The sequence below is a fragment of the Rhinopithecus roxellana genome, chromosome 9 (genome assembly GCF_007565055.1).
Source record: "Rhinopithecus roxellana isolate Shanxi Qingling chromosome 9, ASM756505v1, whole genome shotgun sequence".
In the NCBI taxonomy this organism is placed as follows: domain Eukaryota; kingdom Metazoa; phylum Chordata; class Mammalia; order Primates; family Cercopithecidae; genus Rhinopithecus; species Rhinopithecus roxellana.
In genome coordinates, this window is record NC_044557.1 from 115,646,143 (window position 1) to 115,653,825 (window position 7,683).

The following is a 7,683-nucleotide window of genomic DNA, read 5'->3' on the forward strand; positions in this document are numbered from 1 at the left end:
ACTTGCTCTGGCAGGAGCCAGATACTAGGTCATGAATAGTCCCAAGGAAAAACCTACATGGCAAGAAACTAAGCACTCCAGACAACAACCATGTGCATGAGCTTAGAAATGAATCCTTCAGCTCCAGTCCAGCCTTCAGATGTGGATTAGTCCATTCTCACACTGCTGTAAAGAATTACCTGAGACTGAGTAATTTATGAAGAAAAGAGCTTGAGTTGACTCATGGTTCTGCAGGCTACATTCCATGCATCCTCCTGCATGCCTGGGAGACTTCAGGAAATTTGCAATCATTGTGGAAGGGGAAGGGGAAGGGAAAGGGGAAGAAAGCACATTTTACCATGGTGGAGCACGAGACAGAGAGGGAAGAGGGAAGTGCTACACCCTTTTAAACAATCAGATCTTGTGAGAACTCACTCACTATCATGAGAACAGCAAGGGGGAATTCTGCCCCCATGATCCAAGCACTTCCCACCAGGTACATCTTCCAACACTGGAAATTACAATTCAACATAAAATTTGGGTGTGGGGACATAGGGCCAAACTGTCTCAAGATGACTGCAGCCTTGGCCAACATCTTACTGCAATTTTATGAGAAGCCCTGAGCCAAAACTATCATTAAGCCACTTCTTGATTCTTGATTCTCAGAAACTGGTGAAGCATAATGTTTTTTCATTTTAAGCTCCTACATCTTGGGGTAATTTGTTATACAGGAGTAGGTAAATAATGCACTTATTATATTCACATATATACATATTAGCTAATCTCCTTTCTTTTCATTGTAATTTTATATTATGAGTGCTGTGGTGGTTTCCTTAATAATTTGGACTCTTGGGTACAGAATAATCAGATGAGATTGTGCCTGAACAAGAGATGAATAACGTGATTGGTGGATCTTTGTATCTCAGCTTGTTTTTAAGAAAGGATAAGACCATCTTCACTTGTACAAGACTTAATTGCATCGTACTAGGTGGAAGCATAAAGAGGGTGTTATTGCTGCCTGGAAGCTTAAATGTGGGTAAAGGCGGTGTTTGATATTGACTAGCCAAATGGTTGGGCTGGGCTGGTTATTTTTCTGTTTGGTCTTAGCTCCCACACATTTCAATTCTTTGATCAATGCTGCTGGGCTTGGGTATTGAAAACTACATTTCCCAGATGCCTTGCCAGCTGGCATCCTATTTGTTCTGCCAATGGGAGGCATTGGGAGACCAGTAAATAAAACCTGCATGGTCCTTGCTCTGACAGTGGTGACAGTTGCCGGCAATGAAGGCCGTGCAAGAAGGGGTAGGCTGCTGTGACTCCAGCAGCCCAGGAAGTGCACCACCTCTCTGGTGACTCTGCTACCTTGGTGACCACACTTTGATTCCAACATTGTCAGAAAGAATAGCCTCTCAGCATTTCCAGTGCTGGCAAGCTGCAGAGCTACCCACAGCACAAAAATCAAGTGCAACACATAGGTTCTAGTTAGGGGTATTAGCAACTTTCTGACCTTTTAGTCTCATTTCTCTCCCTTTGTAAAAAAATCCCTCTAGCATCCCCTACTTCTCCTTTTTGTTCTTCAGCCTTCCTAATCACTTTATAAGTCATTCACTATATTATATCTCTTCTAGTTTAAATCCTTCAGGTGGTTTATATTTTCCTAACAGTAATAAGACTGACAGATACTCAGGCTTCATGGAGATGCATTTTGGGAAACAACAAGCTTAAATATTCCTTAAAAGTTCCTCTTTATGTCTAAATATTTCAGAAATACATAAAACTATAGTATTTGCCTTCATTTTTCTCTAGAAGCCTATGCATATGATCAAAGTTTTTTAACATCTGGAAACTAGTACAGTGCTAACACTTCTAGTAAGAACCAATGCAAAGCAATGCATGATCCAGAAACTAGTAATATGAAACATTTAACTCAGTACTTAAATATTCAACTACAAAGTAAAATGTTCTCATGCTGAGATACATTTAGCTTCAATATAATTATTTGCTTGTTTTACTGAAAACTCGTGTCCTCGTGGCATGTTGTGTATTAACAGTGTTTGTAGACACTTTCAAATATTGTTTTCTCCCCTTTTTTCTGATTATATGGTTTTTCATGTGCTTCTAATATATTAAATAAAGGAGGAAGTTGAGAATGAAAACATTGATGCAGAAACGCTTATTAATTGATAATTGATAAATGCTAATTGCTCCCTATCTGATCTGGCCTCTGGCAATCCAACTGCACACCTACCACTATCTGTGGTTCTGCAGCCACACTGGCCTTTTTCTAGTCCTCAAGTGCACTAATCTGTTCCCATCTCAGGAACTGTTCCCTCTCCCTGGAATGCTCCTCCCCGTATCTGTCTGCCTCACTACCTCACATCATTACTGTCTTTGCTAAAATATTAACTATAAAGAGAGCCTTTTCCTCTCCCCATATCCTGGCAGTCCAGATTGCCGACCCACCTAGTCCCTCTCCACTGGGCCTACTTTGCTTTTCCTCTCAGCACTTGTGTCTCCCTGAAATCATGTTCTGTAAATATATGCTTATTCTTTTACTCTCTCTTTCACTGAGTGCAATTTCTGTCAGGCCTAGAAAACTGTCTTTGTTCACCACTTTATATCTTGTGCCTGGAACAGTGGGTGTTTGGCATTTACATAGTCACTGTAAACATTTATTAAATCAATGTTTTGGTTCATACGTTTTCACTATCATGCATGTTTCATATTTTTACCACTGCCAATTTTGGAGATTTAACATGCATTTTCAGCATTATATGTTTTAAGCAATACAGAGTGTGATGATTAATTGTATGTGTCAACATGCACCGTGGGGTGCCCAGGTATTTAACCAAAGGTTTTATTTATTTTTTTTTTTTTTTTGTATTTTTTTTAGTAGAGACGGGGTTTCACCATGTTAGCCAGGAAGGTCTCGATCTCCTGACCTCGTGATCCACCCGTCTCGGCCTCCCAAAGTGCTGGGATTACAGGCTTGAGCCACCACGCCCAGCCTAACCAAATGTTTTATAAGTGCTTTTGTGAGGATGTATTTGGATGAGTTTAATATTTAAATCAATAGACTGAGTAAAGCAGATGATCCTCCCTGATGTGAGTGGGATTCATCCAATCAGTTGATGGCCTTAATGGAACAAAAAGACTGATCTTCCCTCTAATAAGAGGAAATTCCTCCTGCCTGACTGCCTCCTAGCTGGAGACTGGTTTCTTCCAATAAAAACATTGGCTCTTCCTGGATCTTGAGCCTGCCCACTTTTGGCCTGAACTTATACCATCGGCTGTCTTGATTCTCAGGCCTTTGGATTTGAACTAGAATATACCATTAGTATTCCTGGGTCTCCAGGTTGCCAATTGCAGGTCTTAGGACTTGTTAGCCTCCATAATTGCATAATCCAATTCCTTATAAGAAATACCTTGATTGATACATAGAAAGATAGATAGATAGATAGATAGATAGATAGATAGATAGATAGATAGATAGATAATAGATAGATACATAGATATTAGTTAGGTGGACAGACAGACAGACACATTCTATTGGATTCTGTTTTTCTGGAAATCCTGACTAATATACAGATGTTATCTAATTTTTCTATAAATTTCACATACATTAAGCACTTTTTATGTCAACTGACTATCTCGCAGGTAAGTGCTGTTGGTCAAAATTTTCATGATGATGTTCATGAGTGGTGTGGTTCTAGTTGCCACTACTTTGAGACACATACCTCAAGGATGCTATGAATCTTGGCTTATTACTTTCATTCAAATGTGTGTATAGCGGTCAACATACTCAAGTTAAACTTAACAAGATTTCAATACTACTTTGCAATAAAAGTACCTTCTATCACGCAGTCACATTTGATAAAGAGATTATGGCTCAATAAGGTGAATGAATACTGCCACTACCTAGAGTGCCCTAAATGATACACAGTGTGTATCACTGTGTGTAGCACCCCATATTTAAACTGTTTTCTAAAATGAGTTAATTTTGCTTTATTAAGTTTGTTTTAATAAAGAATATATGTGCCTCTCACTTTTGAGTTCCTTAAATCAGTTTCTTTTTCCCCCACTCAGAGATTTCTACATATTCTATGCATTTTAAATTTCAAAGCATTTTAAATGATGTTTATGCTAGAGGAGTTCTGCTTGTACAATATTGAGAAATTGACACGTGAAATACTAGAATCAATTTTGTGTTTTGCACTGTTTTCCTATATGAGTCTAAAATATGTATTTTCTTCTCTATGCTAATTAGATGTTAACTGGAATATAAGAGAATAAATTTACAACTCAAGTCTCCTTCCATTACCTTATATTTTGTTTGCATAGTTTTGTTGATTTTAAGTCAGAATTTCCAAAAGGGAGAGAGAAGCCCGACAAAGAATCCCTTAGTCATACATCAATTAAAAGTTATTTTTGTTCTGCCTTCATCCTTTTCCCTCAGCAGGCATCACTATCTTGCTTATATCTATCCTCTTGAGGTAAGAGAGACCAGCCTAAGCCCTCTTCACATCATCAGTGTCTACTTGCACATAGGAGGCACTCAACATGTTTATGATATTAGTACTTTTTGTTTAAGTAATAAAACAATTTATATTTGTCAATGCCCTATAAAAATGAAATCATGCAAATATTGGGATGGATTTGACTTGTATGTCCCAAATTATTCTATTTTGGATAATAGTTCTTGTTTCGTACTTGTGGGTTTCAGTAGGTTTTGTTTGTGTTTTGCTGAGAAGGCACACAGCCCTCCCCCTCCTAGTTTGCCCTAGATACCTGGATGCTTGTATTGTACACTGATGTTTTTACCTCACTTGCAGGGATTGAGCCTACTTGCCAGTGTGCAGCTCATTCACATGAATCCCCTGTAGAAAAATAAAAAGCAAATTCTTCTGTTTTCTGGCCATTTTTTGAGACAAGCTTAGGCATTCCCCCATCCTTTTCAATTGGATTGGCTACTTTCATTAATCTTGAACTAGCATTATATATAGCATACAATTTCTATGATCTCAAAGGTAGTTTGTCCCATGCCATGGCCTCCATTCACTCTTCATTAAGTGAGTGTGTGAGCCAATGAAAGCCTGTGATCCTTCCCAAAGTTGATTCAGTGGAGTCATCAGCTTGAATGGGTGGATATTCTCTGACCTTACAATTTAGGGAGAAAACACAATATGAATTTTTAAAAGATTTATTAGACTGAAAACTGAATGGAAAACATAATTTTTATCATTGTGAAATTTCTGATTAATATCAAAAGAATTTTGTGCTAGGTACTGTAACAAATTAAAGATCAAGGAGCAGAAACATGAGGGCAGGGACCCTTTAAAAATCTATGAAAATTACAGAAAAAAAATCACATGAAGAGAGAGCCATCCAAAACATACTAATACGATCATGACTAATTTTAGTGAAGTCACACTGGAAATGATGACAGAATATTTTTTAATTATCTGGTCAACTTAGATGAGCAGACGTTAAATAATCCAGAAAAAAATGCTCACTTCAGCATTTTAAATTTCAGGCTACAGTCTCCCAGGGGAAGCCCTAGAAGTTTCATCACTAACAATTTTAATATACACAAAGAAATGGTCAGATGTTACATAATAAAAAAATTCTAAAATTACAAAGAAAATTATTTATAAGAAAAAGATTTTAATGGACTTTTTAAAAGTTTCCCAAAAAGTCAGTTCTCCTTAAAAGTTGTCCTTTCAAAATAAGTATATCATGAGAAAAATAAACTCACCCTAAAATAAATCACAATAGCACACTGTTTAGTAAATTTATTTCTTCTTGTCTGGTCATAAAAGTTCTCCCTCACATCCTATCTACAGAAAAGGCAGTGCTTGGGGAGGAGACTGTGATATGTGACTTGCTGGAAAGAACCATCTAAATTGGGCAGTACTTTCAGGAGCTTATACAAGGGATTCTGAGACTTTCTCTCTGAAAAGGAATTGGGGCAGACTCTCAGATGTATGTTTCTAATTATGTTGGACAACATGCTTTTAGAAATACACTGATTAAGTAAAGGTTACTTTTCCTTGTTTATAAATCTAGATTCTGCTAGGTGCCGGGTAGTTGGTGACTGTGTGTAGAAATTATATGAATTTATGAGCATTTATTTGTTTAATCTTTAAAAAAGTCAAGCTCAAATTTCTGTAGCACATCAGCTAGTTCAAACTTAAACAGTGAAAAAAAATTATGAGAATTGTTTTTGTTTACAAGTATTTATTCATTTAAAATTTTAGAAAGTAGAACTATGGTTGAACTTTGAATTAGAATTCTGAAAGCATGCACACACACACACACATACAGAATAAAAGGCTAATGAAATATTAAAGAGACATTCAAGGAGCAGCAGGACGAGAATGAACCTATATGATTCTTTCACAGAGAACCCTAAGAAACAGAAAAAACACTAGAAACAACATGAGTAATCATAAAGAGTAACCAGATTTGAATAACTAACTGTAATAAATGTAGGATAACATAAAAGAAATGCATTATCCAACCATGTGCTCAGCAACCCAAGCATGAAAGGTCAGTTACAGTATCTGTAATACTGATGAAAATTTTTTTGAGTCATAACTGTCTTAGAGAACTCAGGTTTTATTAGTTTTGGTTTTAATTCAGTAGTATAAGAAATTTAATTTTGGGTGGTTTGTGATTATAAAAATTTAATTACCCTTATAATGTTAGTTATTTAGGGGAATGGACCTCCTTCTAGTTAATAAAATACCATCTTCTCCCACTGGATGGCAACAATGGCTCAAAAATCAAAGGAGTTTTGCAAACTGCCTTACCATGTTGAAGATCTCAATTAAAGGACAAGTGAAGCAACAAATATGTGAACAGATAACTACAAAACTACAATAATCTAGTTGTGTGCCCCATGAGAGAAAGTGTGCAAATTCATGAAACTGTACAGTATGTAGAAATGAGCATTTTCTTAAAAAAGTTACTGGGTTTTGTCTTATGATCTATTGACAATGTTGATTACAGTTTTAAATTAGAATAAAAAAAACCATTGTAAATGGTATCCTAATCCCAAGTGGATTAAGTGCCATCAGACATACAAATGAGCTACATGGACATGTCAAGGCATCATTTTTCTCTAGACCAGATTTTAAAAGTAACAGTTTGTCTTGAACTACTTTAAAGTGGGACTAATGTCTTAACTATCTTATTATCCTATATACCCAAAACATTGGCCGGTACCTACGGACATTTATTGAACAGGAACAAACCAAAGATATAATCAATCTCATGAGGATCATAAGATTTTGTAAAATTCCCTTCCAGTCATCCCTGGCTTTCCAACTTTGCAATTGTTGCAAAGGAATGTCAGCATCTATTTACCCACTCAACAGGATAATTGGGGGCTTACCATCTATCAGTCACTTGCTGGGGCAGAGAATTTAGATTCATATAATGTCAGGTTCCTGCCCTCAGGAAATTGGCACTTTGATGGAGTAGAACTTGTAAACAAATAATTTTAGGAGACTCAGAAATATTTACAGATATATAGCTATACATACTGCTGTTAGAGAAGAAAAAAAGGGGCAAGAAATTCCAATAAGGGACAGATCTTAGTCTTCAAAAAGAAGTAACACTGAGGTGTTTTGCAAACTGTTCACCTACTAGTCAAAATAGATAAGTCTCTCATCAGTCAGCAACATAAAATATCAGTACCAT